Source organism: Hylobates moloch, unplaced genomic scaffold (genome assembly GCF_009828535.3).
Source record: "Hylobates moloch isolate HMO894 unplaced genomic scaffold, HMol_V3 SCAFFOLD_18, whole genome shotgun sequence".
In the NCBI taxonomy this organism is placed as follows: Eukaryota; Metazoa; Chordata; class Mammalia; order Primates; family Hylobatidae; genus Hylobates; species Hylobates moloch.
This window is the reverse complement of record NW_026652293.1, coordinates 32,109,967-32,137,209: the sequence shown is the minus strand read 5'-3', so window position 1 is coordinate 32,137,209 and position 27,243 is coordinate 32,109,967. Positions and strand designations below refer to the sequence as shown.

General features: G+C 42.9%; 1 protein-coding gene across 1 annotated transcript in view; it reads left to right on the top strand.

Moving 5' to 3' along the window:
* Positions 1-16,213: 16,213 nt before the first annotated feature.
* CACNA1E (calcium voltage-gated channel subunit alpha1 E) overlaps positions 16,214-27,243 on the top strand; it is a 432,299-nt gene continuing 421,269 nt past the window's right edge. Inside the window, exons 1-2 of the mRNA XM_058430474.1 lie at positions 16,214-16,251; positions 17,131-17,228. The gene's annotated coding sequence lies outside the window, so the exon portion shown is untranslated. The remainder of the gene's footprint in view (positions 16,252-17,130; positions 17,229-27,243) is intronic.

Sequence of the window (27,243 nt, the reverse complement as noted above, 5' to 3'; positions counted from 1 at the left end):
TCCCCTCTTTATGTCCATGTGTACTCAGTATTTAGCTCCCACTTATAAGTGAGAACATGTAGTATTTGGTTTTCTGTTCCTACATTAATTAGCTTAGGATAATGGACTACAGCTGCATCTATGTTGCTGAAAAGGACATGATTTTGTGGGTTTTTTTATGGCTGTGTAGTATTCCATGGTGTATACGTACCACATTTTCTTTATCCAGTCCGTCATTGGTGGGCATCTAGGTTGATTCCATGTCTTCACTATTGTGACTAACACTGTGATAAACATATGAGTGCATTTCTTTGGTAGAATGATTTATCTTCCTTTGGGTATATGCCCAGTAGTGGGATTGCTGTGTCAAATAATTCTGCTCTAAGTTCTTTGAGAAATTTCCAAACTGCTTTCCACAGTGGCTGAACTAATTTACATTTCTACCATCAGCATGTAAGTATTCCCTTTTCTCCACAACCTCACCAACATGTTATTGTTTGACTTTTTAATAATAACCATTCTGACTGGTGTGAGATGATATCTCATTGTGGTTTTGATTTGCATTTCTCTAATGACTAGTGATGTTGAGCATTTTTTCATATGCTTGTTGGCTGCACGTATGTCTTCTTTTGAGCAGTGTCTGTTCATGTACTTTGCCCATTTTTAAGTGGGGTTGTTTTTCACTTATTGATTTGTTTAAATTCCTTATAGATTCTGAATATTAGACCTTGCTGAATGCATAGTTTATGAATATTTTCTCATTTTGTAGGTCGTCTGTTTATTGATGTCCTCTTTTGCTGTGCAGAAGCTCTTTATTTTATTTTTAAATTTAGTTTATTTTTATTTTTTGCCATTGCCCAAGCTGGAGTGCAGTAGTGTGATCATAGGTCACTGCAGCCTCAATCTTCCAGCATCAAGAAATCCTCCCACCTCAGCATATGGAATAGCTGGGACTATAGGCATGTGCCACTACACCCAGCTGACTATTTATTTATTTATTTTTATTCTTAGTAGAGACAAGGTCTCACTATGTTTCCTAGGCTGTTCTCAAACTCCTGAGCTCAAGCAATCCTGCCTTGGCTTCCCAAAGTGCTGGGATTACAGGCATGAACCACTGCATCCGGCCAGAAGCTCTTTAGTTTAATTAGGTCCTACTTATTTATTTTTGTTTGTGTTGCAATTGCTTTTGGAGACTTCATTATGAAATCTTTGCCAAGGCCTATGTTCAGAATGGTGTTTCCTAGGTTTTCTATTAGGGTTTTTATAGTTTTAGGTTTTACATTTAAGTCTTTAATTTATTTCGAGTTGATTTTTGTATGTGGTGAAAGGAAGGGACCTAGATTCAATCTTCTGCATATGGCTAGCCATTTATCCCAGCACCACTTATTGAATAGGGAGTCCTTCCCCATTGCTTGTTATTGTCAACTTTGTGGAAAATCAGATGGTTGTAGGCATGTGGCTTTATTTCTGGGTTCGTTAACCTGTTCCATTAGTCTATGTATCTGTTTTTGTACCAGTACCATGCTGTTTTGGTTACTGTAGCCTTCTAGTATAGTTTGAAGCTGGGTAATGTGATACCTCAGGTAATGTGATGCCTTTGTTCTTTTTGCTTAGGATTACTTTGGGTATTTGGGCTCCTTTTGGTTCCATATGAATTTTAGAATAGTTTCTTATAATCCTGTGAAAAATGACATTGGTAGTTCAATAGGAATAGCACTGAATTTGTAAATTGCTTTGAGCAGTATGGCCATTATAATGATACTGATTCTTCCTGTACATGAGCATAAAATATTTTTTCCATTTGTTTATGTTGTCTCTGATTTCTTTCAGCAGTGTTGTATAGTTCTCATTGTAGTGATCTTTCACCTCCCTGGTTAGCTTTATTACTAGATATTTTATTCTTTTTGTGGCTATTGTGAGTGGGATTACATTCTTGATTTGGCTCTCAGCTTGGATGTTATTGGTGTATAGAAATAATACTGATTTTTGTACATTGATTTCATATCCTGAAACTTTACTGAAATTGTTTATCAGTTTTAGGACCTTTTAGGCAGAGATTAGGGGGTTTTCTAGGTATAGAATCATATCATCTGCAAAGAGAGATAGTTTGACTTCCTCTCTTCCTATTTGGACGCATTTTATTTCTTTCTCTTGCCCGATTGCTCTGGCTAGGATTTCCAGTACTAAATTGAATAGGAGTGGTAAGAGTGGGCATCCTTATCTTGTTCCAGTTCTCACGGAGAATGTGTCCAGCTTTTGCTCATTCAGTAAGATGCTGGTTTGTCATAGGGGGCTCTCATTATTTTGAAGTATGTTCCTTTGATACCTAGTTTGTTGAGCTACTAGCTCATGAAGGGATGTTGAATATATATATATATATATTTTTTAACTTGAGGGGACATTGAATATTATCAAAAGTCATTTCTGTGTCTATTGAGATGATCATGTGGGTTTTGTTTTTAGTTCTGTTTATATGATGAATCACATTTATTGATTTGCATACGTTGAACCAACCTTGAATCCCAGGAATAAATCCTACTTGATCATGGTGAATTATCTTTTTGATGTGCTGCTGGATTCAGTTTGGCAGCATTTTGTTGAGGATTTTTGTGCCTATGTTCATCAGGGATATTGGCCTGAAGTTTTCTTTTTTCATTGTTTCTCTGACAGATTTTGGTATCAGAATGTATCTTTATTAATATAGCAGTCTATAAACTTTGTTTATTCCTTTACAAAACCAACTTTTGGTTTTGTTTATCATTTGTATAGATTTTTGCATCTCAATTTCATTCAGTTCAGCTCTGATTTTGGTTATTTATTTTCTTCTGCTGGCTTTGGGGTTGGTTTGCTCTTGCTTTTCTAGTTCATCTAGGTATGATGTTAGATTGTTAATTTGAGATCTTTCTAATTTCTAGATGTAGGCATTCAGCACTATAAACTTTCCTCTTAACACTGCTTTAGATGTGTCCCAGAAAGTCTGGTATGTTTTATCTTTGTTTTCATTAGTTTCAAATAATTTTTTGATTTCTGCCTTAATTTATTTCTTTACCCAACGGTCATTGATGAGCAGGTTGTTTAATTTCCATGTAATTGTATGATTTTGAGAGATGTCCTTAATACTGATTTCTATTTTTGTTGCACTGTTGTCCAAGACAGTACTTGGCATTATTTTATGGTTTTTTTTTTTGGGAGGAAATTCAACTTCGAACTGATTCAGTTTTTTCTCTTAAAAAGCTGAGATATCCCAAAAGAAAAAAAAATTTTGTTTTCAGACAGGTTATTGCTGTGTCTCCCAGGCTAGAGTGCAGTGATATGATCATGCCTAACTGTAGCCGTGGATTCCTGGGCTCAAGTGATCCTCCCACCTCAGCCTCCTGAGCAGCTGGGACTGTAGGCATGTACCATCATGCCTGGCTAATTAAAAAAATTTTGTTTTTTAGAGATGGGGTCTTGCTATGTTGCCCAGGCTGGTCTTGAACGCCTGAGCTCAAGTGATCCTCCTACCTCAGCCTCCCAAAATGCTGGTATTGTAAGTGTGAGCAACCGAGCATGGCTGAAAAACTGTTTTAAGTCAGCAGGGTCTTAAGCAACTTTAAATGGCACGTTTAAACGCCCCTTCTCCTACTGCCTAGAGAGATTTAGGGCTCAATAATAAAGCTAAATTTGGCTTTAAAAAAGGTATACATAAAACCTTTTTTTACACATCTGAGCCATACGTATAATTTTTGTATTTCTACATATATCAAATAATAAATATAAAAGATACAAAAGGATTAGGATTAGTAGGGTGAAAACAAATAATACAACATAGTTAAGATGAATCAAAAAGTGGGTACACTATATGCCATAAATGTCTTCTCAGTTATGAAGTGGGCTTCAGTTTTAGCTCTGAACTTCTCTGCAGCTGGAACAAGAAGAGATCACAATTAGTCACAGGTGTCACATTTTTATAAGGTGAAAGAAAAATAGTTGCTCTGAAGAAGATTTCTAGACACTGAAGATGGGGAGACCATGAGGTGCTTAGTGATGCAGTAGACAAATAACATCTGTGGGAAACAACTTGATGGGAATTTGTTAATTTTTTCAAGAAATATTTATAGATTGTGCACATTATGCTTATCATGCAGGTACTGGGGATGTGCAATGGACTGATGTTTATGTCCCCCTGACAGATTCATACGTTGAAATCTAACCCCTAGCTGCAAGGTTTGAGCTGAGACCTCTGGGGATATCTGATAGGGTCTGCCAAGAGGAGAAACTTGAGCTGGTTCCTGGAGGATCAGGGACAACCACGATAACAAAAGCAAACTTTTGTTTGGTGCTTACTTTGTCTATTCTAGGAACTATTCTAAACACTTTACCATCGAATGTGTTGGTTAGCTTATTTTAATATTCACAACAGCTCTGTGAAGGAGGTAGTACTATTATAGCCCCCATTCTACAGATGAGGCAACTGAGACACAGGTAAGTCAGGCATCATGCTGTGGATTGCCTAGCTGGTAAGCAATGGCACGCAATGGAGCCCCCCTTCCCCTCCTCCGTGAGGGATTGACTTCTACTCATCCTTCTAGTCTTCTCTGGGAGACCTTTCCTGATTCCCTTGATGAGGCTGAGTTTTCTGGTTGCGTGTTCTAACAGCATGCTGTACTTGCCCTGCTTAGAACTTACCACATTATATGATTACAAATTTATCTATGTACATTATTCATTCAATCTGTTAAATTATTTATAACTTACTATATAATTAATTATTACATATTGTTATTTACAACATATAAATAAAACTTATTTAATGTCTGTTTCTCCCTGTAGACTGTAATCTCCATTAGGGCAGAAACTATGCCTGCGTTTTCTCATTATTTGATCTCTAGTGCAAGAGTTTGACACACATAAGGCACTCAATAAATATTTTTTAAGTGAATGGAGCCAGGATAGGGCTTGAGCTATAGGAAGAATTCATGGTAGAAACCTAAGGTGGCTGGGAACGAGAGTGGGCATGGGGTTTGGAGATATTTTAGGACAAACCTTCCACAAATCATACCATCTATGTGGATTCCTCCTTTTTTGTTGTTGTTTGCCTTAAAATAAACTCTGACCAGAATTACCCACCCAGGAAGGTAAGCTGTTTGCCTTTCTGGCGCAGAGGCAAGAAAGAAGGAAGGAGAGTTGGAAGAGCTGCTTTTCCTTCTATGACTGCATTGGCCTATTGCATGTTTCCTGAACCAGTATAGCAGTGCAGAATATGCCGGGACACATTTTTATGTCTTAATTTTCTTTTCCTCCCTGAGTCTCTAAGAGATAGAGGCATAGAGGACCTCATGCTGGGAGGCAGCTTGTGTTACATTTTCCTTTGTTCCCTGTTTCCCATTTTTGGAAGGCCCCTCACAGCTTGGGGCAGGAGAGGGTGAGGGGTGGCTCCCACTGTCTGTCTTGCTGCAGGGTTGGCGGGGATGGGAACCGGTTTTAGTTTTTTGACATCATGTCACTCTTCCTCTGTATCCTAAGCTGCTATCTCCTAGTTTTCTATTTCCAGGGGAGGATGGTGGCTGAGTCTATCTTTGATGGGATTTTCTGCTTCTCTTTGTCACATTCGACTCAGTGAAGGGGAGTTAATTAGACACATTAAAGAGTCTGGAAACTGGCAACTGGAGTTTTGTGGCCTTTGCTACTTCTGTACCCCTGAGGCTGTCAGGGATAGTGTGGCTGTTTTCAGCTCAGCTCCTCCTACCATTTGCATGATGAGGAACTTAGCTTCTCCCAGGAAGAAGAACTGGTTAAGGAAAGAGTTTACTGTATGGTCTCCCTTACCTTGAATGCCCCCACTAGTTTTATGAGTCAAATTCATGTATTTGTTCATTGGTAGATGTTTACTGAGTGCCTTCTAGGTGCCTAGGCCTATGACAACAAGCACTTATAAAGAATGTGAAAAGGGGTTACATGAAAATCATGGACAGTTGTTACCAAAGGAGTTGAGAGGACATAGAGATTAAATATTTTTTGAGTAATCAGAATAGACTTTATAAGAGAGGTGGAGTTTTAGTTGGACTCCTAAACATGGATAGGAATTTGATCAGGGGTAGAGTTGGGTGGAAGGGGAGATGCTAGAATTCTGGAATTCTAAGTGGAGGTGATTGTGTGAACAAAGGCCAGAATAAAGACCTATTTGGGGTCTGGCAAATGAATCGATATTACTGTAGCAAAGAGTTCATATGGTATTTGTGGTGGTAGAGAGATGTGTTTAGAGATGAATGCTGGGGTTAAAGAGTAGGAGCACTTTGGAGGTTATGTGGGGCACCATCAAAGGTTTTAGAGCAGGGATGAAATAGGATAAAACTTAAAATTCAGGAAGCATCTTCTAAAATAATTATCTTCTGGAGGATAAATTAAAGGGAGGAGAAGTTGAAAGCAAGGAGACTAGTTCAATTCAAGCCCATAATATTAGCTAACACTTAAATAACGTTTACTGTGTAGCAGGTACTGTTCTATGCACTTCACCTACGTTAAATCATTTAATCTTCACAATAACCTCTGATATTGATACTATAATAATTCCTGTGCTACAGTAAAAAATGAATGCATAAGGTTAAATGACTTGCCCAAGATCCTATAGCCAATGAACAAATACAATGAGCTAGTATTTGTACTCAGGCAGTCTGGCTCCAGCATTCCATGCTCTTAATAATACACTATCCATTCTCTTTGTATTTATTGAACCCTAACAACATGCAGGAGCTGCTAGCAACATATAAACATAAATAAAATGCACACAGTTTTGTCCTTCATCACTTAGTTAATCGGAAATTATTTTGGTAATTCAGATGACCATTAAGATTTTTACTATAGTGATGGTAATAGAAATGGATAAAAAGGGAATAATTGATAGAACTTAGTGCTAGACTTGTTGTGGGGTTTGAGACCACTTACAATTTGGAAGCTTGGGCTGATCCTTCCTTCAATTTACTTATTTGTGATATAGGTGTAATAATAATGACAGAGATCTGGCTTCTGGCCAAGATGGAGCAAAAAGGACCACATTGAACTTCCCACCTGAAATAACCAAAAATCACACACGGTGTATGAGGTAAGAGTTTGCAAGATCTTGAACATCAGGCAAAAATGGACAGTAATCTTTGAGCGACGGCAAGCACATGAGGTGAACTCTATGATTGCCTTACTTTACTGTCTTGAGAGAGATTCCAGGCTGCATTGCAGGGAGTAGAAACCCAGGTAGATTCCAGCAGACTCCCTGAATTAAGGAGACAAAGCTGAGAGCCCAGGGAGCCAAAGAGATTAGAGTTTACAGGACGAAGTGACAGACAGGAGAGACTTGTACACAGAGAGAACTCTAGAGATTTGGAAAGGATTCCTTTTAAGTATTCAGCTGAGTACTTATAAGTGCATGTATGTGAGGAAACTATCCAAGGCTGGGGAAATAACTGCCTGATAGGATTAGAGGTAACAGTGCCCAGAATTCACACAGAGACATAAATAGTGCCTATTCTCAGTAGGCTGACTGGAAACCTCAAGATTCAAGGACATTTGGTAGAGTACACAGAAAAGTCTTCTTCAGTAGTGGGGAAAAAGTATGTCTAGAGCAAACATCACTCTGATTCTGCAAAACAAAATTTAAAAGCAAGACACAAAAGGACTGAAGTGTTTCCAAGTAATTAGATCTCAGAACAAGGCTCACAGATATTTATGGGGAAACAATTTCCAGCATCTAATAAAGTAAAATTCACAATGTCTACCATCTAGTCAAAAATTACTAGGCATGCAAAGAAGCAGGAAAATACACCCATAATGAGGACATAAGTCAATCAGAATTAATGTAAGAATTAGTAGACAAGGACATTAAAATCATTATTATAACTGTATTAAATACATTCAAAAAGTTAAGTAGAGACATGGGAAATAAACAGAGGCCAAGTCCAGCTTCTAAAAATGAAAACTACAATGTGTGAGATGAAAAATACATTGGATGAGATGAATGGTAGATTAGACTCTGCAAAAAGAAAGTTTAGTGAACTTAAAGTCATAGCAATAAAAATATGCAAAGTAAGACAAAGGAAAAATTTAAAAAAGAACAAAGCATTAGTAAGCTGTGGAACAACTTTGGGCAGCCTAGCATATATGCAACTGGAATCCACAAAGGAAGAGACAGAAAGGAGAGAAAAAATATTTGAAGAAACAATGGCTGAGAATTTCCAAATTTAATGAAAACTATAAATCTACAAATTCAAGAAGCTTACAAACCACAAGCAAAAGAAACCTGAAGAAAACTATACCAAGGCACGTCATAATCAAATTGCATAATCGAGGCATATCAAATCAAAACCACCATGTTTTAGTCTGTTTGAGCTGCCTTAATAAGATACCAACTAACTGGGTAGCTTAAAAACAACATTTATTTATTGCAATTTGGTAGGCTGGTAAACCTGAGTTAAAGGCAGATTTGGTGTCTGGTGAGGTCCCACTTTGTGGCTTATAGACAGTGCCCTTTTCACTGTGTCCTCACTTGATGGAAAGGGCTAGCTAGCTCTCTGGGATCTCTTTTATAAGAGGGCTAATCCCAATCATAATGTCTCTACCCTTATGATATAATCACCTCCTAAAGGCCTCACCTTCTAATATCAGATTCATGATTATGTGAATCTGATATTAGGATTCTCTCAAACTTGTGAGGGCATGGCCTCACCCAACTTTTAGCTCAGCCCATTGCTCAGGTGCTCTGCTCCAGCTGATCTGGTCTTATCTTGCTAGTCAGGTGCAGGGAATGGTGGTTCCTGTGTTGTAAAGTGGGACTCATGCAGAAGAGGCGGAGGGTTAGGTGGTGGGATGAAGCTGGAGAAGTGACTCCTCTCCAGAGACTGGCTCTGAGTACACAGCCAGCCATCTTGTCTTAAGACAAGGCCAGGACAGCTGCCTCCTCTTCTGGGGACCTCCTCCCCACATTCCAGCCTGTTCAAATCAGGCTGTGTTCACAGTCCATATTGTAATGTTTTCTCCTTAATGGGATCTTTCTCTGCTTTCCTCCCCTGACCGCATCTCTCATTCCTTTGAACTTCCCCATTGGTATCTATTTTCAGGCATTTATCTCAGCCCAATTGTTATACTTACTTCCAACTTTCCTTGAGGTACTGTGTCTTTCACTTCTTTATTCCCCACAGCCCCACTTGCATGTAGCTCGTGCATATAGCACAGTCCAGTGAAGGCTGTTGAATTGAACTCATTCAAGGTCAGATACATCCTTTGGACATGGTAGGTGCACAGAAAAATTAGAGGGGAGCTAAGATTCCCTGGTGAATGCTGATTCATTTATCTCTACACAGGTATGATGATGAGGCAAGCGGGGGCAGAAAGGAAGCAGAAGTAGTAAACGGAGCAGTTGGGAGTGCTTAGAACTAAGAAAGTATGTGTGTGGCAAATGCCTTTAGAAAACTCTGACTGAGCAGGAGCCTGACCACCATCTTAACTCTTCCTCATTTAAAATTTAAAACGGTCTGTGGGGAGATACTCTCCTTTTAGGATCATCAATCTGATTTTGTTCCAGAACTCAGTTGGGAAATTAGGTTTTTATTTTAGGAATTTGCTAGAATATACTGTGACAGAAACTGGCAAATGCTCACTAAACCCATTTCCTTTTCTTCCTGGGCACACAGCTCAACTACATTTCCCTGCCTCCCTTATGGGGTATGAACATGTGACCAAACTCTGGCTGTGGAGCATAGGCAAAAGGGATGTGTGGCACCTCCAGACCTGACCCACAAAACCTCCTACATCATCATCCAGGCCTTTTCTCTTATTTCCTGCTGGCTGCATGCCAGAGATCTGGCAGAGGGCAGCACTACCCAATAGAACTTCCCATGGTGATGCAACTTTCCATACCTCTGCTGTCCACTATGGTAATCATGTGCTCACTGAGTGCTGGAAATGGAGCGAATGTGACTGAAAAACTGAATTTTTTACTTTATTTAATTTTAATTCCTTTAAACTGCCCTATGTGGGTATGGCTGCCACATTGGGCACCACAGCTTTTGATGCAAGGAGTCTGGTTCCTGGGTGACTGGATGGAGCAGAATATCCTGTTTACCTGCACTGCACAGTGAAGTACATGAGAAATCAGTATGGTGTTAAGACACGGAGATGCAGTATCTATGCCATAAAGTGAGGGATACCTGCTGATTCACCTATACTAAAAATTCATATAGTATACATCTTCAGCTGGATACCAACGTGGCTGGACAAACCCAGTATCTAATGTCAAATCCAATTATCCAGTGTCATTCTTAGAAGGAAAATCTAATCTTTTGCCTCTCTTGAACTCCCAATCTTTCTTCACCCTATTTTATTAGGAAAAAAATGGAGGCCCCCCCCAAGCAAGCACTACTTCCTTTTTCCATGTAAGGTAGCAGAGTGAACTCAGGGTTCTCGTTTCCTCTCCATCATAGCTCACTGTGTGACTCAGGCAAGTTACATTTCTTCTCTGATTATTGGCTTCCTCATCTTTAAAGTTGCGATTTCTGGTTTTGGTTCTTTTTCTAAAATGCTCCTTTCAAATATCTGCTCTCTCTCTGCACCCTTTGTACTTCTCCTCCTATCTTGGAAGGGACGATCTTCACTCCTGGTGTTCCCGGTACAAGCCCCTCCCAGACCCTGCCATGTTCCATTCTGCCCTCTGTCTTTAGCCTTAGAAATCTTTCCTGCTTTCCTGCCTCTTTCCTCTTTACCAATGATTAAGCCCATTCCTGCTATCACTACTGCCTCCCATTTCACTCACCTTCACCCTTTCCAGCCCTGATGTCTCTGCTGAGATGGATTTTGGGAATATCACTGTAAATACCCTCCCTTCAGCTTACAAAGGGTGGGCTCTGGGACAGGGCGAGTCTCTCCTGTCTGAGCAGAGAAAGACACTTAATCCTGTTGCATGGCTCTTCTCCCTTCATCTATAAATTTTAGACTCTTACCTCCTACACTGCCAGGGTGTCATGAGAATTAAAAGTTTGTAAATTGCCTTGAGTTCCTCGGAGATAGCTAGCAAGTGCAAGGAATAAAAATCATTTCATATAAAGCTGTTGAAATAAGGCAGTGAATTGGTTCACAGTCTCCCTCATTGGGTTATGATTATGAACGTCTCCGATGGAATATCACATTACAGCGAGACAGGTGATGCCTGTGTTCAGCTGCTAATTGTAATAAAGAGCTTAATTTACACTTCTATCTATTTTTCATTTCACTGGGTTGGGGAGTGGAGGTGACAGGGATGGGGATATTCAAGGAAGCTGTATAAGCCCATCCTTGAATGGATGATTGTTCTAGCACTGTAAATAGCCAAAGCTAGACGGCTTGCTGCCATGAACTCTCCAGCTATTCTGTTACTTAATTACTATTGTTTTTCCTGTTTCCTAAGGCAGAGACTTTGAATCCATCATTTCTGCACCTACCCCTTCCTTCCTTTTGTTTTCCTTCCTTTTATTTCCTTCCCTACTCCACTTCCTTCCTTTCCTTCCTATTTCCTCCTCTCCTCTCTTACCTCTCTCCCTCCTTCCTTCCCTCCCTCCCTCCGTTTCTCCCTTCTTTCCTTCCTTTGTTCCTTTCCTCCTCTCTTTACCTTCCTTTCTTTCCTCTCTCCCTCTGTCTCTTCCTCCCTTCCTTCATTTATTTTACTCTTATTCCTCATACTTTTGATCATCTACCATATATATACTGAAGAGAGTAAAGTAGCGAATGAGATAAATAAGATTTTTGTTCTCATGTAATTTGCAAACTATGATGGTTGACAACCAACAACACAAGGAATTCTAACAAAGTGTTATTTGTTCATTCATTCTTTCATTTGTAAATCATTAAGGAGAGCTTACTATGAGCCAAGCAGTGTTCTAGGCACTTGGGAGACATCAGTGAACAACTGATAGTGGGGCTTTGATGGTCTAAGTACAGACTTCTCTGAGAATGCAGAGCAAGAGACCTCTTCTTATCCAAGGGGTCAGGAGGGACCCCAGGGAAGGGATACTTTGACGGTGAGAAGTTAGCCTGGCAACAAAAGGGGCAGGGGAAGTGTTCCAGCTAGCTGCTGAAGGGAGCAGCTTGTGGAAGGTCAGGAAGAAGCTCACTCAGTGTGGCTGGCACACATTACGTGTAAGGTCAGAATGGCAAAAATGAGTCCTGAGAGCAAGGCAGGGGCTGATCCCCAAGGACTGTCTGAGCCACAGTAGGCAGTTTGAGGTTTATTCTAGGTCATCTGAAGGACACTGAAGGGGGTGAGGACAATCAGGATCAGAGCCGTCCAATAAAACTTTCTGCAGTGATGGAAATTGGTCTCTGGCCAACATGGCAGCAGCTAGCCATGGAAACTATTTATTGCACACTTGAATTGTGACTAGTATAACTGAGGAACTGAGTTTTAAATTTTATTTTATTGAAATGTAAATAGCTCCACGTGGCTAGTAGCTAGCATAATGGACAGTACGAATCAGTATAGTCTGCTCATCATATCCAGAATACAATCAAATTCCTCCTGCACCCCCACGTAGGCCCTTCTGCAACTCTTAAGCCTTCCCCAAACACTGAAGCCTCTTGTACTGATTGAATCTCTCGGTTAATTGGGTAACTATGTGTGTTCCCATTTCTCCTCAATGAGTCTGCATACGCTTTGAGTGGGGACTGCTTTTGGGCTTTTGTTTTTGCCTCACGGCAGGCCACATAGCCTGAGTTCATTGAATAACTTTTGTTCGATTGATTGACTCCTGATTTCCTTCTTGAGCTGATGGGTAGAAAGTGCAAGGATACAGATACCAGTGTTGCAGATGGGCTGCCCGTGAGGTCTGTGTGCTCCAGCCCTCTGAGAGTACACAGGGGACGTCTGTCCATGAGAAGCCAAGCCGCGTGACCTCTGGGAGCCCTTCCAGAGTCTCATTTGCCCAGCCCTTGGGTGTTTCTGTGCTGTGAGTGGGGTGAGGTGGAGGGAGTTCTCAGCTTTCCTGCAGAAAGGCAGGCACCCGTCACCACCCTTAACACTTCGGCTGCTCCTTTGGGTGCTTTACAGTGACAGGGAGCTTGCTTTCCATTCCTGTATTTTCTCTGGACAGTCAAATCACTTTTCCACTGAGGCTTCTAGTTTTAAAATGATTTAAAAAAGGGCCTATTTCCATGCTTATGTTTTAGGCTCAGCTTGAGGCATAAAAGGAAATGTCCTCATAGTAATTGCTCTGAATGGATTTGGGGGTAATAGATGATCTGCCTCTTCCCCAGCTCCCCTCAGCCACTGGAACCAAAGGTGTATGAAGCTCCTGCCCCAAGGGAGAGCCGCTCCTCCGTGCGTTCTTTTGTGTGGCAGCAGAAGGCCCACAACACGGTGCCCAGGGCTAGTTCTCTCTAAGTGGAAGTGCAGATGGTGTTGCCCCATTTTCAGAGTACACGGAGACTGGAGACGTAGTAATTTTAGTGTTGGAACAGGGATCCTGCCCTGGCAGAGTCTTGGTTCCTACTTGGGGAACGTATTTTCATAGAATAACAGACTTTCAAATGTAATTTAGTCAGTGCTTGCATTTTTTGTGTCCCTTTCTGGTGGTTGTCACTTGCAGTGATGTGGACTACATTACCGTATGAGGCTGCCCTCCTGACCTCAGGACCTCTAACTATTGCAACACACTTCCCTAGGTTGAGCTAAAATCTGCCCTTTGTAGTGTTCACTCCTGGGTCCCAACCTTCCCCCTTGGGACCCTATAAAGCAAGCCTGATCATCCCTCCTTCATATGAACTGGTATTTGATGATAGCTAAGAGTTCCTTCAGCAGTTTCTCTGAGGATAAAGTCTCTCAATTCCTGCGATCACCTTGGCCGATAGACATTTGTTTCTCTCCAGAGAGTGGAGCACCCAGCGGTGGTCTTAGCAGAGCAGCCAGAGCACGGCCATCACTGGAACATCATTCTAGATGTTCCACTCCTTTGACACAGCCTAAGAGAACCGTGGGAGACTACAGAGCTCCAGTTAGTCAACGCTCCTTATCTGCAGCAACGTTCTAGAAGGTCGCTGTGAGCCCTCAATTAGCCAATGCTGAGCCATTGCTTCTAGACAAAGAGGAAATACAGTCATGTGTCAGTTAATGACAGGGATACATTCTGAGAAAGGCATTGCTAGGTGATTTTGTCATTGTGTGAACATCACAGATACACAAACATAAATGATATAGCCTATTACACACCCAGGCTATATGGTATAGCCTATTGCTCCTAGGCTACAAACCTGTATGGCATGTTACTGCACTGAATACTGTAGGCCCTTGTAACACAATGGTAAGTATTTGTGTATCTAATAAACATATATAAGCATAGAAAAGGTACAATAAAAATACGGTATTATAGGCTGGGTGTGGTGACTCACGCTTGTAATCCCAGAACTTTGGGAGGCCGAGGCCAGCGGATCACCTGAGGTCGGGAGTTTGAGACCAGCCTGACCAACATGGAGAAACCCCGTCTTTACCAAAAAAATATAAAATTAGCTGGATGTGGTGGTGCATGCCTGTAATCCCAGCTACTTGGGAGGCTGAGGCAGGAGAACCGCTTGAACCTGGGATGCGGAGGTTGCAGTGAGCCGAGATGGCGCCATTGCACTCCAGCCTGGGCAACAAGAGTGAAACTCTATCTCAAAAAAAAAATGGCATAATGATCTTATGGGAGCATCGTTGTATATGCTGTCTGACATTGATGGAAACATTGTTTTGTGGTGCATGACTGTATAGGGTTAGGTTTCTGTGAGCCTCTGCTTACAACATTTTCATCAAATGATCAATCCATAAGCTTGTTTCATATATGTTTTTGTTTAAAGACATCTTCTTTAATATACATTGTTGATTCATTAGCATTGAACTCTCAGCCAACAGCCCTGTAGGGCATGCCTGAGCCAAGCTTATGTAACATGTATGTTTTCTCCGTGAGGCACATTGCAGCTTTCTTGCACTTAGGAACACTAGACAGCACTCAGTACTATGTTTGGGGCCATTTTAACAGCACCATCATCAACAGAAAGAGCAAAAATGCAAAAATCATGGCACTAAATAGACCACAAAAGGGACCCTTGTGTATAGCATGAGAGCTGAAACAAGGAGACAGTGTGTTACCTGTCTGAATTCAACTGAGAAAGAGTGTGTTGGTGACTGATTTTTTCATACCCTGCATAGGTCCACAGATGAGCTGTGAGTGTTGGTCTTGGGGTTACAAATCAATGTTAGTGACTCGACTAATTCCCAAGTATGGCATCTGCAATTAATGAGGATGGACTGTACCATGACCCTAAGGAAGTAGAAAAATGGTGGTTGGCTTCATGCAGGATGTGGAGAATAGTGCCATAGCAAAAATTTCATGCATGCATGTGTCGCAGGGAGGTCCCAAGTAGTGGCTTGTGTCTGTGTGTGTTTTACTTTTGGTCCCGTGTCCTCAGATGAACTCTCAGCTCCAGCAGGACAAGCCTCTCATTTCCATCAGCCGTGTCTGGCACAGTGTTTCACCCAGAGTGGCACTTGCAAATCTTTGTTACTGGGGCTGCTGAGGAGGATATCAGTGCTGATTTAGAGCAGAAGGAGCTGAGGGAGAGAATGAAATGCGACAAGAGATGTGCATAGGTCCTAAGAGATACTTCAAGTGAAGACACAGAGATTTAGGTTAATTCAGAAAATCAATGAAGAGGCAGTGGAAGGAAGTGAAGGAGGAGACTGACGTGGTTGCAGCCACAATAAAGATGATTTTAGAGGAGGCTGACTGTGCATTGGCATGGGACTGGTGAGAAGCTTGTTTACCTTTTCCCAGGAAGGACTTTCCTTCCTGAGAGCACGAGGACTTCGCTGCCGTGTGATTGATCGCTGCTCTTCATGACAGTGCCCCTGAGCCTAGGCAGGGCTATGTGTCCACTGTTAAGATGAGCAAAGTGGGAGGGGGCTTAAGCCACCTTCCCAAGGGAACAGGATCAGTGATGACGCCAGGGTTCCCACTGTTGCTAACCTGACGGCCTTAGGAGGGGCTTCTGCTGAATGCAGTGATCACCCAGGAGAGGAGAGGAGACACCTTTTTTTTTAAAAATTATTATTTATTTATTTTTTTTTTATGAGAAGTTAGGAAAGTGAAAGAATTTGAGAGAACCTATAAAAGGAGAGTGTTGTTTTTGTTGCTTGGTCATGACAGCTTGATTCAGTTCAATAGACATTTGTTGAGCTACTGCGTGTCCTTCCTGCCACAAAGGATGGAATCATGGGCTGGACAGAGAAGAATTCTGGGCATGGAGGTCAGTGACAGCTGCCCGTAAGTAGGAGAGTGGGTTTAATCCATGAGTCAGGGAAGCACATCAAGGACTGGTAGCGAGGGCTCAGAGTGGTTGCTGAAAGCCGTATGCTTTTGTGTAGTACGAGGCTTGAGCCTGAAATCTGTTGCCTAGAGATGATTCTGTTCTGTTAGGCTGCCAGCTCGGTGCTTTTTCCCTGTGGCTCAGCATCCTAGAACCATAAGTGCTGTGGAGGTCAGAGAGTTGGAGATACAGTGAGCTCTAACACATGGCACTCTAGCAGGGGAAAAAGTCAAATGGACATGTAACTATGTAATTATAGTGTGTCTCCAGTGTTGTGTGATTACAAAGGAGGGAGAAATTGCTTCCTATTGGAAGGTTGCCCGAGGCTTCATGAAGGAGGAGATGATTGATGTGCTGATTGGCCGCCAAACTGCCCCTGCTGTTACCTTTCCATCTGTGTAATTTCCACCCAGTTACTTAAGCCAAAAATCTACAGGAGTCATCACCAATTCTCTCCTTTTCTTGATCTTCCCCACATCCAATCTATCACTAAATTGCTTAGCTTCTGTCTTAACAATAGAGCTCAACGCTCTCAATTTTACTCTTTATTCATTGCCACCACTGGAGCCCTGGGCACATCACCTGTGGCTGAGACTACTGAAAAAGCCTCACCTAAGGGTGGTTTAAAATTCTACTCATTTTCGTCTTTTATCAGCAGTTTTTGCAGCAGCCAGAGTAATCTTCCAAAAAATAATCCAAGATCCTGCCACTCCCCTGCTTAAAAACCTTTGTAGATTTCTGTATTAGTCAGGATCCAGCTGTGAAACAACTTTGGGTATTTCAAGCAGGGAATATTAATACAAAGATTTGGTTGCATAGGTACAAGTAGAGATGGAAGGCAACCCAGGGCAGGCAGCCGTTACCACGTTTACACTGGAGGCACCCAAGCCCTGGAACCCAGAACCTACTCAACTATGGTGAGTCCTGCCTGGGAGTAGCTGGGAATTCAGAGGGAGGGGCTGTCTGGGGGGAAGCTGCAGTGGCAAAGGCCAACGAATGCCAGCTAGAGCCAAGAGGGAGAGGGGAATACTCGGGCTCCTCTTTTCTTTCTTTCTTCTAGTCTTCCCCTGGGGCCTCCCAGTGGTCAAACCTTGCTAGAGCCAGTTCTCTAGGGAGTCTGGGGAATGCTGAAGGGTGGAAACAGATGTGACAGGAGTGTGGTGTAGTAAATTTCAGGCACTGGCTGAACTATTTATGCAGACTGGGTTTGGCTCGTAGGTGGAATAGAAGGCTGTTGGATTTGTCTGTCAGAAAGTACCATAGCACAGGAATCTGGTCTGCCACTCCAGATCTTCTCTCTGTCTCTGTCTCTCTCTCTCTCTCTGTGTGTGTGTGTGTGTGTGTTTAGTGGAAGGACAGAACTCTTTTGGGCCAGGGATTGGTGAATGAGGAAGAGCTTCTTTTGGCCTCCTGTTGAGCCTGGGAGGATAAGCACAGAATACTCTTGAGAGGTCTGTGGTAGATCGGCACAGAAAGTGTAAGGAATAGGCAGTTTGGTACCTCCAGAATACAATCCCAGTGTCTTTTAATCTGGCATTAAAGCCTTTTAGGATCTCATCCAATCTTACCTTCCATGTTTCTCTAACTGGAATTTTTTTCCTGATGCTCAACTCAAGACTTACTAATTTCACCCTCCATGCCTTTGCATGTAAGATTTCCTTCATTCAATTCCTATCATTCTTCAAGAATGGTTCAAACCTCACCTCTTCCAGGAAGCCTTCCTGGTTTCCTCCAGCACTCAGGGATCTTGCTTTCCTTTTCAGAGCTACTAAAAGGGTTAAGGTTGCTTTTACTACTTGGTAAGATCATAGTTTTGCCAAAGAAGGATAGTTTACCTCTCCAAAAATATTTCAGCCTCTTCCATGGCCAGGGCAGGGAGTCATTAAGTCTTTGTATTCACCAGAGATGTCATCACTGTGTGCAGGAACACAGTGGATGGCTGATCAACATCTGTGGAATGGTAATGTATTCAGTCCTAAAGATCAAATAGTCAGTGTTCAATAAAACAAAGGAGAAGAAACTGAGCAGGTAGAAATGTGTGATCAGTGATCTCAGAACCCCAAAAAGGTGCTTTAGAAATAAGACAGAGCAATACAGTCGTTAGAACCAATGTGAGACTGTGACTCATGAAGAGAAGGGAGGCTGCCCCTAATTAACAGGAAGCTGGAAAAAAAGACAGTGGCAAGAGAGAGGATGAGATGGGGAGCAGGCTGAGGAAGCTTAGCATGGAGGTATTGTGTGATGTTGGCAATTTTGAAATGTTATGTTTAGCAATGAGTAATACATAACTGATCTAGTGGAAAATGTAGGGCTGGTTCTTCAGGGAGGTAAGAATGAGATCTGTGAAATGATAAGGAGTTAATTGCAGATATCTGTGTTGGAAGTTATAATGTCAGTTTGCCAATGCAGGCATTGCCATGAGTATGAATGGATTTTCTTTGTGGAGCGCTGGAGGCATAAACAGCTGCAGGTGTTGTTTACATGTTCCACATGCTTTCATGCTGAAATGTGCTTATCAGCCAAATGCATGCTGTGGGGGAAGGCTGCCAGGGTTCAAATACTGGCTCTACCAATTACCAGTTATGGGATTTTAGGAAAGTTGATAAACCTGTGCCTCAGTTTTCCTCATCTGTAAGATGGGGTTAATAATAGTACCTTCCTTACCATAGGATTAAACAAGATGTAAAGGATTCAAGAGTGTCTAGCTTATTGTAAAAGCTGATAGGACGTTAGTTATTATTACCATTAGCTGTCTTTTATGTTGTCTTCAAGGCTTTGAGGATGGAACTGATGGAGGGGTAGGTGATCTTTTCTTTTCTTTTTTTTCTGAAACAGGGTCTCTATCTGTCACCCAGGCTCGAGTGCAGTGGTGTGATCTTGGCTCACTGCAACCTCTGCCTTCCAGGCTCAAGCGATCCTCCCACCTCGCCTCCTGAGTAGCTGGGACCACAGGCACGTGCCACCAGGTCTAGCTAATTTCTTGTATTTTTGGTAGAGACAGAGTTTTGCAATATTGCCTAGGCTAGTCTCGAACTCCTGAGCTCAGGTGATCTACCTGCCTCAGCCTCCCAAAGTGCTGGGATTACCGGTGTGTGCCACCATGCCTGGCCAAGAAGGACTGGTGATCTTTTCTGATGGGGGCAGTGAGTACTCATTTGGACTCAAGACCTTAAAAACCATTACATTTCAAGTATTTGGAAAAAATGTTTGCAACTTTCAGCAAGCAGGTACCAAGAACCTTTTCCTGGGTTTGTGCGTTTGAAGAGCAGCTCGGGTTATGTTGTGTGACTGTCAGCCACCGTGGGACTGAGTGGGACTGAGTGGGACTGAGTGCCTGAACCTGGGGATAGGAAGAAAAGTAGGGATTGGCTCCTAGTCTCTAGACAGGGCCTGTAAGGGACCCTGCAAGAGTGTGCCGTGGTGACTTCAGTTGGCCAAAGGTGGCTTCTCAGGGGACGGTTGATTGCTGACTCAGTCCAGGTGTGTGGAAGGTGCTTGATACAAGAATGGGAAGAGTGGTGGGGGAGTTTACTGTATCTCCAGCCCGACCTGGGTTCAAATCAGAGTTTGCCTTCTCACCACTTATGTGACTTTTGGAAACCACTTAGCTTCTCTAAGCCTTGTAAAATGGGAGGTTTAAATAAGATAGCATAGTTAAAGTGTCTGGCACATAGTAAGACTGATAAATGTGAATTCCCTTTTCTCAGTTTCTTCATCTGTAAAATGTGGATAATACAGAATATTTTGTGAGGCTTTTGTAACAATTTCAGATAATTTATTCATTAACTAAAATATTTTTTAGTGTTGATTACATGCCAAAAATCCTTAAGGGCTTGGGGTATCTCATCAAATCAAACAGACACAGATACCGGCCCTTTTGTAATTTAGATTTTAGCAGGGAAAGACAGACAATACACTAACATAAACAAATGCAGCTTCTAATGTGTTGAAAGATGATAAGTGCTATGGAGGAAAAGGGGAAAATAGGATAAGGGGGATCGGGATTGCTGAGGGTGGGGTAGTGTGCAGGATTCTACAGGATGGCTAAGACCGGCCATCACTGTTAAGGTGATATTTGAGCAAATATGTGAAGAAGATGACGGACTTAGCCAGAATGATATTTAGGGGAAGAGCATTCCAGACAGAAGAAACAGTGAGTGCAAATGCTGTGGGAGTGAGCCTGGCATGTTCCGAGAACAACACGGAGGCCAGTGTGGCTGGAGCAGAGGAAAGAGAGACTAGAAGGAGATGGAGTCTGGGAAGTAACAGGAAGCCAGATGGTGCAGGGCCTTGCTGACCACTGGGAGGCCAGCTGTGGCTGTTACTCTAAGTGAAGGGAGGGTACATTGCAGGATGCTATGCAGAGAGGGATGATGTGCTCTGCCTATTTAAGAGGCTCACACTGCACATTGGTTACTGTGTTCAGAATAGTAAGGGTGGAAATAGGGAGACCATTTAGAAGGTTGTTGCTGTGTCCAGATGAGAGATGATGGTGGCTTGTACCAGGATGGTAGCAGTGGATGGTGAGAAGTGACTCGATCTTTTTATATATCTTGTAGGTAGATTCAATAGCATTCACTGATGATTGGATATGGGGAATGAGAAGTATAGGAGTCAAGGACAGCTTGAGCAACCAGAAGGATAGAGCTGCCATCAATTCAGAAGGAGATTGTGAAGCAGGCTTGGATGGGAAAAGTTAGGAGTTCACACTTGAGCATGTTGAATTTGAGTTGTACGTTAAATATCGAAGTAGAGAAGTCATGGAGGCACCTGGTTATATGAGTCATAAATTTGGGAGAAAGATCTGAGCTGAGATATAAATTTTGGAGTTGACAACGTATATGGTAATTCAAACCACACGACTGGATGAGGTCACCATCTTTTCTGATGGGGGCAGTGAGTACTCATTTGGACTTAGGACCTTAAAAACCATTACATTTCAAGTATTTGGAAAAAATGTTTGCAACTTTCAACAAGCAGGTACCAAGAACCTCTTCCTGGGTTTGTGCGTTTGAAGAGCAGCTGGGGTTAAGAGCAGCATGAGGGCCTCCAGCCTAAAGAATCGTGACAGAAGAAGAAGAGCCAGCAAAGGAAGTTGAGAAGTGATCCATGAGGTCGAAGGAAAACCAGGAGAGTGTGATGTCATGGAAGCCAGATGAAGAAAGTGTTTCAAGGGGGCAAGAGTGATCAATTGTGTCAAATAATGTGATGAGTCAAGTGTATTAGCTATCTATCATTGTGTAACAAATCACTCAAAAACTTAGCAGCTTAAAACAACAAAAATGTATTATCTCACAAAATTTCCAAGACTCGGGAATATAGGAGTTGATAAGGTGGCTAGTCCTGACTCAAGATCTCTTGCAGGTTGAAATTAAGTTGTTAGCTGTGGCCGCAGTCATCTCTAGGGTCAACTGGGGCTGGAGAATCCCATTCCAAACTCACTCTTGCAGCTCTTGGCACCCCATTTCCTGGCCATGTAGGCCATCTGAGTAGCCTCATGACATAGCATCTGGCTTCCCCCACAGCAAGTGGCCCAAGAGGAAGACAGACTGTAGGAGAGCACCCCAGATGAAAGCCACAGTCTTTTGTACCTAACTGTGGAAGTGTCATGCCATCACCTCTGAATGTTCTTGGTTACACAGACCAACCCTGGTACAGTGTGGGAGGGGACCACACAAAGGTGAGCATCCCAGGAGGTGGGGTCATCTTGGAAGCTGGTTACCACATCAAGCATGACAAGAACAATTGGTCATTGGGTTTAGCAATGTGGAGGGCATTGATAATCTTAACAAAAGCAGTGGGGAGAAAAGTTTGATTAAAGTTGGTGTAAGAAGGGATGGGAGGAGGAGAACTGAGACAGTGAATAGAGATGACTCTTTTGAAGAGTTTGTCACAAAGGAGAACAAAGAAATCAGGTAATAGCTGGTGAAGGAAGTGGTTTTTCTAAGATGAGAGAAACTACAGTATGTTTGCACATTGATGGGAGTAATCCAACGAGCGAAAAATTGATGACACAGAAGAGAAAGGTAATTGCTGGAGCATAGTCCTGAGTGGAACAATGTGGAATAACATAGAAACAGAGATTCACTCAACCCAGAATAAATAGTTTACGCTAAAACAGATAAAATTACCCACTACGTTCTTATATAGACAAGAGGTATCAGATCTCAAGAGTTTAAGGAAAAGAAATTACAGGAGAGAAATCTTAACATTGGAGAAATTATTTCCATTAACTATTTTTTCTTCTGGGACTTGGGTAAAGACTGGAGCTACTTTATTTTAGGAGTAGAACACATCTGTCCAGCCTGCAGAAGATGCCTGGTTTGAACACCTCTGCAGCAAACCTGGCCAATGGAACAGTTGGGACTCCCTTGCAAGCTGCAGACCTGCTTTGTAGGGTAGTTCCAAGCCCTGAAGATAGGTGGGTTTTCCGCCACCAGATGAGGGAATTCTAGAGGCAACCAAACAGACCTTCGCAGTAAAAAAGGGCAGAGGTCTACAGGAGCTCTCAGAATGTCTCTGGGAGGGTCAAGAGCATCAGTCCCCACTGATGCCTCCCATGCTCCCAGCAGGCCTCACATTATAGAATTCTCTTCTATTACTATGTCTCACCACAATAATGGTGGATGGGAACTCTGTCCTGGACCCTTAGGAAACCCAGGCCCCTGCCTGGGTGAGTTTGTTTGTTTTTGTTTGTTTCCAGGCTGGAGTGCAATGGCACGATCTTGGCTCACTGCAACCTCCACCTATCGGGTTCAAGTGATTCTCCTGCGTCAACCTTCCAAGTAGCTGGGATTACAGGCATGCATCACCACACCAGGCTAATTTTTGTGTTTTTAGTAGAGACGGGGTTTCACCATGTTGGCCAGGCTGGTCTCGAACTGACCTCAAGTGATCCGCCTGCCTCGGCCTCCCAAAGTGTTGGGATTACAGGCGTGAGCCGCCGTGCCTGGCCAGGGTGGGGTGTTTTAGCCTCTCATCAAGTCACTAGGAAGACTCCAGGAAAAAGGAGGAAAGTGAGAAAAACTTTTGAATGGGCTACATCGGTGATGCTTAGAATCCAGCTCCGGGACCTGGTGTCCCTCCCCCTCATCCCGTCTTGTCCTTCCCTCTCCCTGCTGAGCTCCCCAGCCCTGGGGCTTCCACATGTAGCCCTTACCCTTCTTGTACTCCAGTCAGTTCTCATTGGCATTCTCCTGGTTCTCAAAATGCTTTGACCCTATTGGCTAGGGCAAAAAATGACCTGAGAGATCCTGGACACTCTCCTAGCAACTGTGCCAGAGCTGGTGGCCATCGCCTTTTTGCAGAGACAGATGCTCCTGTTACAGGAACAAATCAATTAGCCAGCCTGCTGCTAATGTGCAAATGTCACCTTATTAAGCTAGTGTCTGCCTGGGGAAGCCGCCTCTTTCTCCTGTCCCCACTCTGAAGCTCAGCCCTCTGCTGTTTCTTCAATCTCTGTCTCTTCTGAGGTCAATTGTAAAATGAAACTGCTGCCATCTGAATATCTATGAAAGCCACAGGCTCTACCCAGATGCCTTGGCTGAGGGGAGGGGCAGTTTAATTTCCCTTCCTTCTCCGAAGAGTCTTGACGTGCAAGGACCAGCTCTCCCTTTATCACCATTTCCAGGAAAACAGAAACAAGGCAAAACAAAATAAAAACAAAACTTTGGCACCTATTTTTGGTGCCAAAACCTTAAATTAGATTAAGATCACATCAATTTCTTCCATAAGCTTTGTAGCTTAGGAAGTGCATGCTCACACTTTATCTTATTTAACCCTCATAATAAATCTATTGGAGGAAAGGACAATTGTCTCCATATTACAGATGAGAAAACTGAGGCCCAGAGAGGTTGGCTGACTTGCTCAGGGATATTAAGCCAGTAAATCGCAAAGCCAGGGCTGGAAGAAGGGCAAGAAGGGCCAGAAAAGCTGATTCAAAGTGCAGGAACTCTGGAGGCACCTCCTGGCAGCTGGAGCAGGGCGTGCCGAGTGCCCTCCCTCCATGAGCTAAAGGAGCACTGGCTTCCATGAAGCACCCGCATTGCTCTGTCACCCCCACCCAACCTGGTCACCTTTCACTATGACCACTTTCCATCCTGTCTCACTTTCAGGAACGAGGTCTGAGCAGTGCAGCTGGACCTACTATAGTCGTAGTTTCCACAAGCGAAAACCAATACCCCTTTGAAATCTGTAGCCCCATCCCTAAAATCAGCCTTTCAGCTTGAATCAAAAGGCAAAAGGCAGTGGAGATCCAACTGGCAACAGAGCTCCCTTCCTCCCTTTCAGGCAATGCTGCTGTGTAGAAGGTCACTTCGGAAATTCTGTCTACACTATGAGGACGTAAATATTAGGGAGAATCTCCTCTGCCTCACATGAACCTGGGTCTTTCAGTGAGTCCCCCCACCACATCCCCTCAATCCTTTGATTCTTCCCAGTACTGTGACCTTTCTGTCCTTCCTCTGAAGTTGTAGGAGTTGATTCTTCCCAAAATAACCTGAGTAATGGCTTGCAGGAAAGTTACAATTAGCTTTTCACAGGGAAGAAAGCTTAGAGAGTTTTTTTTTTTTTTTTTTTTTTAAAGGAAAAGAGGTAGAAGGGAAAAAAAAGCAAATGAAAGATCTTGTGGTCTTCTAAGTCAACTGAGAAAACACTGAGTTATTTCCGTAGAGCTATTCTGACAGGAGATACATTGATTTTTGGCCTCTCTTCATTGTTTTTGTTGCTGATTACATCCTCTTTTTTCTAGATTGTCCCAGGTGGCCACAGGTGAATGAATTGTGTTTCCTTACAGACCATTGATTTCTGTGTTGACACACATTGATTTCGGCTCAGAATAAGAAAGATCATCCTAATAGAGCTATCCAAAGTTGGAATAGTTGCTTGGGTGGTGGGGGAAGGAGGGTGGTAATGAAATAGTGAAATCTCTGTCAACGGAGGTGTTCAAAGACTGAATGACTGTGGAGGGAATGTGATCGAGCTGACTCTAGCAGGACTGGGAAGATAGCTCAGGGGGATCTTTAATGTTCTCACCTCATGTTCAGCATTAACACCTGAGATGGCTATTTAATATTATGTAGATACTACGTGCCAGTCAGGACAGTGTTTCCCAAAGTGTGACTTGTTAGATGTTTCCCACAGGGTGGTATGCTTGATGATTTTCTTTGGTAAGGAATTTACTGTTAAAATAGTAAAAATACAATTAGTACAACAAATGACAATTTCATGGATATCATTGCCTGGGATGAAGCTAACAAAACCCATGCCATAGTAATGGACATTTAGACTGTAAAAATTACAGGTGAGGCCCTAAGTGGTAACCTTGAACATTTAAGACCTTCATTGTTGAATTTTAGCCTTAACTGTTTTGAAGGATGAATAGTACAGGTGACCCAGATAAATAATAGGGAATCTGATCTACTGTAGTTCTATGCTATATCTCAGCGTTCCCCCCCACCAGGGGTACATTGTGAAGCAGATTTGAATTTGCTTCACAAAACTCAGGTTATAAAAATCTAGCATTCGTTATTTCCAGAACCTTGCTAGATTTCTGAGTTTCCAGCCACTTTAGTGGAAAACAACTTGATCTTTTAAAATTTATGTTTTACCTTATTTCTAGTCAGAGATTTTCTAGTTAACTGATGATTTATCATTCTTTTGATTATATACGTCATTCCTTTGATGTATATACAGTCAGCTGCCTGCTACCCCTCCTTTCCTGAAGCTTATGTGGCCTGACGTTGGGGTGGGGCATCTGGGCTGCAGACCCTCTGGGGAGGCTGCAGACTGGCTGTGGCTGCAGGGAAGAGGGCCCTCCTTGTCTGTGGGCATTGACACCTCTCCCCCACCACATCAGCTGCTGAAGCATCCACATGCCCTACCAAGCCTCTTGTCTGCTGATACGTAACCCTGTCTCCGCCTTGCCCAAGCCTTGAGACCCCTTTAGGACCATTGGCAAGATCCCCGTGCCCCTCTTTGGCTCAAGGTTGTGTGCTGAAGACAGGAAATCTTCAGATAGCCTCCTGCACCACTCAGGAGACACAGGAGCTTTAGGGATAGGGAGAGGCCATCACAGGCCCTCTCTCTCTGCCTCATCCCAGTGCTGATGGCCTGCGTTTTCCCTTGGGGTACATTGAGCTCCTATTGATCAGGCACTTTGCAAAGCTGTCTCTGTCCGGGGTTTGAGAGGGTCACGCTTTGCTGCATTATGACTGCAATGGCTTCCAACTGGTCTCCCTGCTTCTTCCCCTGCTCTCCCACAGTCTGTCCTCACCAGCAGCTACACAGGAGTGTCATGCCTGCTTAAAACCCTCCAAAGGCAAAGGCCCTCTGTGATCTGACCCCCAACATTACATCGCTGATATCATCTGCTGCTACTCCTGTTCTATCCACATTGGCCTCCTTGCTGCTCCTAGCGAGGAACATTCTAGGCATGCTCCCTCATTAGGCCTTTGTGCAGCTTTTTCTGTCTTCCCTATGTCAGAATGCCACTTCCTCACTTATTTCAAGTATGCTGAAATGTCACCTTCTCGGTGAGGCCTACTCTGACCACACTGTTTCAGTTGCAGTCCACCCTAACTCCCATCCTTCCTGCCTTGCTGACCCTGACATGATGCACAGTTCTTAGCGTAAACACCCTGTCCTCCAGACAGCCTCCCCAACTCCCCAAGACCCTCTATAGCCTCCCAGAGAACCTTATTTGTTTTTTCCACTTGAGCACAAATCAAGGTTCATGTTAGAATCTGTTTACTTTTCTGTTTTAAGCTCTGGTGACTGGCACAATGTTGGGCATGTAACAGGTGCTTATTGTCAATGTATTGAATAAGTAAATGGTTGGATGAATGAGTGAATGACTCAGTTCACTTTAAAAAAAGCTTAAAGATTGTTGAGGAGATTGGCTAGTAAGGCTTGTAAAACCTCCAGTATGGTGCT